The sequence below is a fragment of the Zonotrichia leucophrys genome, chromosome 2 (assembly GCF_028769735.1).
Source record: "Zonotrichia leucophrys gambelii isolate GWCS_2022_RI chromosome 2, RI_Zleu_2.0, whole genome shotgun sequence".
NCBI lineage: Eukaryota > Metazoa > Chordata > Aves > Passeriformes > Passerellidae > Zonotrichia > Zonotrichia leucophrys.
Window position 1 is genome coordinate 106,979,047 of NC_088171.1, and position 8,593 is coordinate 106,987,639.

Below are 8,593 nucleotides of genomic sequence, written 5' to 3' on the forward strand. Positions count from 1 at the left end.
CTAAGTCAAGTTGTAAAGAGGCGAAAGAGGCAACTGGCCTAATAATTGTAAAACAAATTCTGTCCTGCTTTTGCCAAAGCTTTATCTGTGTTTCTGAGGGGATGTTAGCTGTAATGTGCCTTGCCTGAAGGGAAGACCAGAGTGTTTAAGGGTTGCCTTTCAGCTGGAGTGCCAGGCTTTCCTTACTGTTTAAAGGAAGAATTGGAAACTGCCTCTGTACATCTTGTCCAGATGTGGAGCCAAGGCATGAACTGCTGCCTAGCAAGTGCTCCTGGGTGTTAGAGCTTGGGAAAAGACAATGGGTTTCTTAGAGGTCTCACAGATTTATTTTTCCTTGAGGAATACAAAACTTGAAGCCTGTTTTGTTTTTACATAGTCTGCATAAGAATACAAGCATCTCTATAAGGCACAATTCCTTGGTGCCTAATTTGCTTCTATTATATTCTAGACAAATTAAGAACAAAACCATGTGGGAATGCACGCAAAAGTGTCAGTGACTGAGAGTCGATTTCCTGGGATTTTAGCTGAAATTTTAGTTCCCAAGTTGCTTCTAAAACATGAATTAGGTTCCTGAGTCACCCAGGAACTAATGAAAATGTTCCTTTGAAATGTGATGGGGAGCTCAGACAGAGCAAGAGTGACACACAATCCTTGGGGCATGACTGCCCAGAGGGAGTGATGGTAAAACGCCTTTCATGTTAGCTGTAACATTTTTAATGCAACTTATTAAAAAATAACATTAATGGCACTGTGCAAAGAGGCAGCAGATCTGGCTGGATGAAGAGGTTTTAATGACGCTAAAGAGTGCACCATAGCAGTGCTTGGAGTGGTGCTGGAGCGCACTTTGGTCCCTTAGAAAGGTCTGGTCCAACCTCTCCAGAGCAGTGGCACATTGTAAAAAGAGCAGTGGATGTCTGTGCTGGTGCCCACTGGATGCTCTCCAGGCTGCCCTGGTGTGAGGAACCCCTTTTGTTGATTTTCCCTAGCCTGGGAAAATTTCATGATCCCTTGATGTCAAGGTTCTGTCAATGTGTAGGCTTCCAATGGAAGTCTCCTGCTTGTCTGTGTGTTCCTGTGGCCTCCTGTGTGCTGACAGGAGAAGGGTGATGGAATTGACCAGCTCCAAGTTAATCCAGCAAGGGGAGACCAGGGGTGAAAATTAATTTTTGTCTAGAACAGTTTCCCCATCTGGCTTATGTCATGGCTGTGTGGGGCTAACGCTGGCATGAAGGAAGGAGCCGACCTTTACACTGGGAACCTCCACCTCTACCAGCTCAAATCTGTTGCAGAACTGCAGCGTAGCTAAGACCCAGCAGATGAATTTTGTAATATTTTTCTCTGTTACAGCAGAAAGACTTTTAATTTACCCACATATTATGACTTCTTCATTAATAAGGAGGAAAGTAAGTAACGAGACAATGTGTACAAAATGAACAGCTTCGTACCATAGCAAGTTGACTGGCAAATTCTTTCATGAATGCTCTCTGTGTGATATTTCTATAGTATAATAGATTCTGGCTGTTCACTCTAATAATTCTGAGCTTCAGGGTAAGATTTTATTTCTCTTTTGAAAGTAATATAATCAGTGGTGCTAGCACACAATTCCCTGTGTGTTTTTGTGCATCCTTAACACTTCTTGGGATGAAAGTGAAACTTACATTATTTAGAGCAGTTCAAACAACTAAGTTCCTTCTGTAATGGTGGTTCCTGCTAGAATTCCTTATGAAAAAACATTAACCAAGCTAACTGTACTACAAAGCATCATAGGTATTCTATGTTTGCAGAAGGAATGGGTCCAAAAAGCTTTAAAAAATGTTAGATTCTTTGTACAAAACGTGTATTTTAAAAGTCACCTGAGGACAATGTGGATATTTATCTATCCAGGAATTTTATTTATACTCTATCTGTGTGAACAAAGCTCCTGGAGATGAGGGCAAAGGGTTTTTGGCAAAGCATGAGGTAGCTTAGGACAATAATGATGCAGGCGCTAGCACGTGTTTTGATTGAATTTTTTCTTTGCTTGTTAGTTTAGATTCACTGCGCTGCTGAGAGGATCACAGCGCTTCCCTGCCCTCCCTTCCTCTCCTGCGCTTGCCAGGGGGAGAGGACCACTCCTGCTGCATCCATTCAACTCCCAAGCTCCCGATCATTTTCTTGTTTCCTGTGAAGCTCCCTATTTTTTTTCCAAGGGAAGGTTTATCGAATCCTCTCCCTGCAGAGCTAGAGCTGTGTCTGTGGCAAGCCAGACTGCGCAGTTGGAGAACTTGCTCAGGCAGTTCTTCCCAAGGCACAGGGAGGAATGAGTTTCTCATCTGCTGGCACAAGTGTTAGCTACTAAGTGGTTCTCAATATTATAGGGTCTGAGTTTTCCCTTGAAATTGCACAAAGTTTCCCATGCAAGAAGAATAACTTCAAAACCAGAATGTGGTCATCTGTGCCAGACACATCCTTCCACTGTCTTCCCACAGTTGTCTCCATCTCTCTAGTGGCAACTATGCTATTTGCTTCAAGACTGAGAAGAGCTTTCCTGCTGCCTCCTGGGCAGCAAGGACCTTTCCTTATGCTTGAGCAGGCAGATCTCCTTCCCTTGCTCTCCTCAGTACTGTGCTCAGCTATTCATGCACGGGTCCCCGAGGCCTTCACGGGACTTAGCTGGGGAAAACTAAGCTCAGCCTCGAATCGCTGTTGTGTTTTGGATTGTGGTTGCTGTCCTGTGAACTGGATTTCTTTGTAAGAACATTCACAAACCAGAGTAACTCATGTGTTTTTTTTTTGTTCTTCTAACCAATTTTATCAAGGTTGGTGAGATATTATTAACTGGCTCATAGGACTGAGAGTTCATCAATATGTACTAACTCATCACCTTATGATTTTTATTCATTGCTACAAACTGTGTCTTGGATGGCTGCAGCAATTAAATTAGACCTTGCTATGTGTGGAAAAAGGAAAATACGAGCATCAAGCCCTGCTATTACGAGGAATCATTAGTAAACAAAACAATCTTTTTTGATAAATCATGCCTGGGGTTTTAAGGAAAATATGTTTATCTGTTTCAACAGTAATAAAACTCCTGGTAGAAATTCTCCCATCACCTACACGCATACACATGATCCCCTAAAACAAACATATGCAAGTACTTAACAGATGGACAAATGAACCTTGGGATGAATGTATTACAAAAACAGAGCAATCGCTGTGTTTTTCAGCAGGAATTATGTTAACATCTAAGGACCAGCTTAGAAATACTTTGATTAGCTGGAAACATAGGCTCAGTTTGTAGCAAAATCAGATTAGGTCTTTATTCCTGTTATACAGATAATATATGATTTCTACTGTAAGATTTTTACATGGCATGGATCTGATGTTGGATAAATTTTTCTTTGTCTTAAACCAGTAGCAGCTTTGCTATCATTTTTTTTTCGCCCTCTGTGCACACTGAGGTCCTACAGTAGTTTGAGAGCTGAGGTTGCCCTGATGCCCTTGAGGAGTACTTTTTGCTACTCAGCTGTGCAAAATGCCATGTGTTGCTTCTCTTCACTGCTCTGCAGAGATGACTGCATTGCAGTGGACTCCTATCAGTTCACTGTGAAGCCTGTTCTAAGTGTCTTTTTGATGGCCAAAAAGAGTCCACAGAACATTTTTAAAAGCTGAAGAGACCTACAATGAAAGCTAAATTAATGGCCAAAACAGATCTCTAATCTAACTAAGTATTTCAGATGAGGGACTTTGGCTATGGAGGTTGCCTTAACAAATATTGTATTGTACTGTGGGATGAATTGCATTACAGAAAAATTAGATAAGATTGATAAACATAAAATCACCTCTGCAATTTAACTTGTCTTTGGATCTCTGCCTTTGCATCCTTCTCATATGAAGAAATGCAATGAGATCCTCTTCATCAGTGTTTTGTGTAGCATTATAAATTATAAAAGGAACAGCAATTGAGACATTAAACCTTCACCATCGGAACAAGATGTGATACAGGGTCTTTTCACTATCAAGGTTTTGTTGAACATCCATCAGGAGGAAAAGTGCTCTGCTCATCCTGCCCCAGTGTCTCAGCTTTCCCGTGGGTAAGCTTTCCACTTCAGTGTTTCTACGTTGCATTTCAGGGGTAGCAGCAGGCACCGTGGTTTGTAAGGGGTTGTGGTGGTGATGTGTCAATGTATTTCCCCATTTCGTTTGGACTAAGAAGCTACCAAAACTAGTAACTTTTGATTCTACTCATCAGGTGCAAGCAGATACAGACTCCCAAAAGTCAGTCTTTGACTATAAGGATTTCTGCCTAATTTCTAAATAATAAGATAGATAAAGTTAATCTTGTCCTCTACAGATCAGGATTTTTCCTTCAAGTAACTAAGACAAACATACATTTTGAGGTTTGGAAAATTTCTATGCCAAATCCACTTGTAAGTTAGGAAGATATGTGGGTTTTTGCCAGTAGTCTTTTCTAACTAATTGATAAATAACCCAAACTGGATATCAATTACTATATCAAAATTATTCTTTTGTTTATGGGAGCCTCTTTGTTTCCCCTGACTGAAATTTTCCTTGTGAGGTGATTTTATGCTATGAAAATGCAGTTATTATTGGGAATATCCTTTAGTCTAGATTGAGGTGAATAAGATTTGGTTAAACTCTCTCAGCCTTACATCAGTTTACATTTCTGTGACTGAAATAATAATTTCGCAACATTAATAAAGTCCTGTAAATTTGATTCAGAGGCCATTAAGGTCAAGGGTGAGACCACCTGTGCCAGCTTCTGAGTCCTGTGGGAAGTATCCCATGTCTTAATTGATTTCACCAATATCAGAATAACAAGGTGAGGCTATGAATGGTGCTCTGCATTGCTGGGAAGCTCTTTGCTGCTATTCCAGAGGCTCAAGTTTCCTCACACTGATGCCCTGGCATATGGACCTTTGGAGGTCACCTTGCTGTTATATTATGACTACATTTCCAGATCATTCCCTTTCCAAGAGACTTTTGTTCCCTGGAACATGCCACGTGAATAAAGTCATATTAAAAGACAAGTAAAGCCACCAGCAACAAAAATTATTCTCTGCAGATTTAGTAACTGCTACAGCATCTTCTTTCCTCTCTATTCTGTTTCATTGACATTGGCAATAAAAAATAATCTCTTAGAGACAATGTCCTTGCAGGCTGGCAGTAAGTCTAAATGGCAACAGCTAAAAAGACCCAGAGAAGAACATTTAAGTTACATCTATTATTGCTTTGGCTTTTCAAAAAATGTCAGAAATAAAGTGTCTTTTGCTCAGCATTTGTGTATGCTCGGTGGGATGGGAGGAGGCAGAAGATACTAGGATATTCTTTCTGCTGTTGTTACTAGCTGCTAGATGGGGTGATGACTATATAAAGAAGGTGGCAGACACTGAATTTGTACTTAGAACAAAAGAAAGCTCTAAAATCAGACAAAGCTTTATTTTGGCACAACGACAACATTTTTGGTGAAGACCTTGCTGCGTCCTTCCCAAAGTTAATGTTCTACTCCCCATTGTGAAAGCTGAAGAGGAGTACTGAGAGGTCCCACCACATTTTCTCCCCTCTGTCCAAAAATTGGTTTCATATTTTCCTTTCCTTCATGTTTCAAGCACTTTTCTTTATGAACAGAGACATAGCACAATAAATAGTCTATCTGTTAAGACGACACATTGTGACAGATCCCTTAGGAGAGCTGCAGCTGGGTTGACATTTTTGTCTCATCACTGCTCTGAAGAATGGTTTTGTTTGTGAATTCAGAGAATGACTTACATAATGACCAAATAGAAGTGCATTTCGTAAACATCATAGGATAGCAGTAGCTGCATGGTTGGCTCATGTTCCTCTGCCTGTCCATGTCTGTGTAGAGTTAATGATAGATATTCTTCTGTATGGAAGGATAAAAATCTCCAGAAAAATCTGGGCATTAGGATGGTTCATCCAGTCAGATTTGCCAGATGAGCACCTTTATGGTGAAAATGTATGTGTGTGTGTGTGTATATGTATATGTATATATGTGTGTATATATAGATATATACCGATATACACACATATATATATGTATGTATGTATGTATGTGTGTGTGTGTGTATAACAGATTCTGATTATGGTATCTGAGTTGTGTCTCTAACACCTGGCTGGAGCATGTGAGGACCAGGTGTTTCTAGGAGAGATGAAGCTGCTGTGTGGTGAGAAGACCAAGATTGCCTGGGTCCTTCCTGGCCTCCCACTCTTACATCACCTGATCTGTGGGCACAGGGGTTTCCCTGAGCAGCTGTGGGGCTGGAGCCAAAACAGCCAAGAAGGGCAGTCAGCCTGCGGGATGCCAGACATATTTCTATTCACACACACACACACACATGCACACAGGCACACATATGCACACAGGTATTCTGTACAGCACAAACTCATTTTTGATTACCTATGTGTAAATAATGAGGGACGAACTTGTCCTGTGTCCCTCCCTCCATCTACAAAGCCCTCTTCTTCCATCTTCTGTGTTAGAAATACAGAATACTAAATTCAGTGCAGCACTCTGTGTATCTGACTTTCAATGCTGCTCAAAAAACCCTAAGGCCAGGACTGAAATAAGAGCTGAAATCCAAACAATGTGTGACTGAACACAAAACAAATCATGGCTTAGCAGGAATATGTTGTGACAGCTCTGCCTTCTCCCATAACTGCTAGTCAATTTTCCCCCTTACATTTAAATAACACAGTATACATATTGAACCAATAATAGGGTACAATGGAAAATGCATAGTGAAGCTAAAAAATGCTGAGATGTAAAATCTTCTAAAACCTTTCTGCAGGGGCTGCCTGATATTCTCTCTTTCACTCTCCCTTCCCCCCCTCTTCTCTCTTTCTCTCTTTAAAAGCAAGGGTGGCATAGGACTTGTTTCTATAAAGATACATAAGAAAGGCCCATTCAAATCACAATAAAGAAACAAAAAGGTGGGATTTGCAGTAAATTTAGGAATGTCCATCACATCTGGGCAGTGTTTGCATGTACCTCAGGTGAAAGCTTTGACCTGCTAAGGACCCTTGGAAATAAAGTTAAAAGCCAGCCCCTCTCACACAGGGAAGATGTCTAATAAAACAGCAGGATCCCACAGCATTGTTCCCTCTCCTGGTCTGCTGCACTCCCCCATCCCTGCCTGTGTGGACCACCCTGGGGTGGTGAAGGCCAGAGCCAAGGCAGGTTCCCCATGTCTTCCTAAGGGAGATGGTGTTCAGGGAACTTCTCTGTGTGAGCTACAGGCTGAGAGACACTGGCCTGAGCCTGCCTCTCTTCCCAACCTGTGGCTGCTGGCAGCAACTACAGGCGTTGGGAGTGTGGGTTGAACATTTGCTCTGCTCTGGCTTGTGCTCCTCCTCCATGTTCTATCAGGGAAGAGGGAGGTTGAGCTGAGGTGGCAGCACCATGAGGGTGCAGCTCTCATCTTCTGGTGAAGGAAGTGCTGGTTCAGCAGCTCCCATCTTGAGCTGGATTTTGACCTGAAAGCTTCAACCATGTCACACAACAAGAGTGAGAATGAGGCCTTTCCCCTTTCAGTCATTTGTCCTTGCTCATAGCATAGCTCCATAGCATTTCTCCATAGCTCATAGCTGGCAGAGAGCCTTCCCTCCTGTGGGTCACCACAGGGCTTTTTTGGGGTCAGGTGTCTATGGTGGGCACCTTGAGCGGCTGGACATATGCCACTCCTCCACAGAAGCACCACTGTTATTAGTGTCTCTAAGTAGCTACAGAGGAGGAAGATGAAGAAAGAACATGATGAAGAGGTAGTGAGCAGCTCCAATTTGCCTTGTTTTTCCCCTTTGAAAACATTCTTTCTTTTCCAATTTTGCGTGGTTTTTAGGGTACTCATTAATCTGGAAAACAAGAACAACTTCCAGATCATTAGTGCCATGGTGAATTGAAACACTAGCCAGGCTGGACTAATAGTGCCAGGGTCATACAAAATACCAGTCAGTGCAGGCTGTAAAGTGCCAGGGTGATTTGAGAGAACAGCTTGTCCAAGATACGAATGCCAAAATAATTGGAAATATCTCCTCACAAGTTGGTGTATAAATCAGCAAACTGTTTCAATTTAGCAAAGTTAAAGGCGAAGGAGCAGTGCAGGCACCGAGCAGGGAACTGCTGATAGTTTTAGTGTCTCCAAGTGCTCTATTTCCTTATTCCTATGGCATGATGGGAAAAATTTCATTACAGGAGATCACAAATGCGAGGTTGCCAATCCCTGAAAGCTGCATACTGTGCACTCTGATATCCTTTGAGGAGTAGGGAATTCCTGCAGATTCCAGAGACCTGTCAGTATGGGAAGTGGAAACATAATTTAGTGCTTATGTCCTAGAGATGATTTTGGCTTGAAGAATATTATTCAGCACTCTCCCCTGGAGCTCTATAAAGCCTGTGCTAGCTTCCCTAAGTATCTTATTGTCCAGCCACTGTTCTGGCCTGTCACCTTGCTCTGGAGTGTCATCCTGTCTGAAAAATCAATTTATGTAGCTCTACATTAATGGGAGATGGGATTCAGAGTGGATGTCCATCTCAGAAAACATGTCATCCTCTCCCCTACCCCAACCCACACATGCT